This window comes from Oryzias melastigma, linkage group LG5 (assembly GCF_002922805.2).
Source record: "Oryzias melastigma strain HK-1 linkage group LG5, ASM292280v2, whole genome shotgun sequence".
Taxonomy (NCBI): Eukaryota; Metazoa; Chordata; class Actinopteri; order Beloniformes; family Adrianichthyidae; genus Oryzias; species Oryzias melastigma.
In genome coordinates this window covers 14226494-14228227 of record NC_050516.1, presented here as the reverse complement: position 1 = coordinate 14228227, position 1734 = coordinate 14226494, and positions in this window count along the sequence as shown.

Genomic DNA, 1734 nt, shown 5'->3' with positions numbered 1-1734 from the left:
ACCTTGTGCTATCCTAAGCATGTTTTCATTAAAAGTGGGGTCATCTGGACCCTAAAAGACACAATGCTGACTTTTTTTTTTCCAAGGATATTTTATCTTCACTGGTGTCTCTGGCAGACATGAATTCTTGTCCACATTTGTCATGGGAGGGATCTCACATCAATATGAGGGTGGGGCCTTCTGGACCCCATAAGAGAGCATGAAAGATAATAAAAAGCAGGAATGATTTCAGTTAGCTCAAATAAGATCACCCTAAGTGAGGGCTTGAAGCCATAAATGATGATGTGCTGCAAATGCAAGTAATATACCTGTGTGTGGTGGAATCAGGAGAGCAGTGAACTCTTGCACACGCCTGAAGATCCATGCAGATCAACATGAATCACCATGAGACTCACTTTTAATGACTGCTCTTGTGTTGTCTTTGTCTTAAGCTATAGACACATTGAGGATGTGACACATGTTGTTGAATGCTTATATAGCCTATGGTGTTCACACTGGACAAGCAGGGCGGGGCTTCTTGTATCTACAGCTTACTAAAGTAACAACAGTTTGGTGCAAATGTCCAAGCAGTGCAAATCTTGCTCCAGGATTTTTCTTTCATTGGAAGTGGCCACTTGAATGTGCAGTATTATTTCTTATTTCTGTAATGTTGATTGTAAAATCTCTGAATAAGTGGGGTGGTGGCTCTTTAACCAGGGAGATTGGACGGTTTGTTCCAATTGCATGGAATTCTGCAGGCAAACTGTAAAAAAATGCTATGAGGAAAAATATATATTGTATTGTTTATTGTTCATGACAGCTCAAATAACATTGCAAAAGAAAAAAGGCAAAAAATATATATTACTATTGGAAGACGTTATGTACAAGTCGATTTGGAAAACACAGAAAAAAGTGAGTAATTAATCCACACTAACCCCAGTAGTCGAATCTGTAGCGAGACAGTTAAAGATTACTCAGTCAACTGTCAGCTTCATCAGGTGATCATTCCAGATCAACTGCTCCAGAATAGCCCCCCCCCACCATGGCACAGGAATGACTAAGCAATGCATATTCACAAAATAAAAATTCATCGGGGTAGATTTCCTCAAAGCTCAGAGGATTCCTCAATAAATCTAATAATAAAACCATTCAAGAAAAAAAGACAATTTGGAAAATGGAAACGAGGAGGATGGAGCCAAAGTGGATTACTTTTATTTCGTAGATGAGATTAGATTGTGAATTGGAAGGCTGTCTCTTTACTCCCATGGTGAAAGTAAGAAAAGACTTCTTTCATTTGGCAAATGACATGAAGGATAAATCAAATCTGTGCCAAGCAGAGGAGGAGGCATGCTGCAGCAGGAGGGGAAACGCCCCAAGAAGGAGTGACACCTTCAGCCTCACAAAGCATGACACTTCAAGTGCATGTACTGAAGATGTGTCTGCAAACTGTCTGAATCGGAAAGGTTTGATGGCTCCAATCTGAGAGAACAACAGAAGGCAAAAGAGTTCTCACACAGGTAAAATATTTTGCAGCATACAGGAAGAATTAAAGGGAAAAAAAGAACAAACAACAACAACATCCATCCATTGTCCTGACCGCTTTGTCCCTTTCGGGGTCGCGGGGGTGCCGGAGCCTATCCCAGCCACTGATGGGCTGGGATACACCCAGGCGGGGTACACCCTGGACAGGTCGCCAGTCCGTCGCAGGGCCGCAATCACACACTCAGTCACTCTCACATGCACACCTAGGGGCAA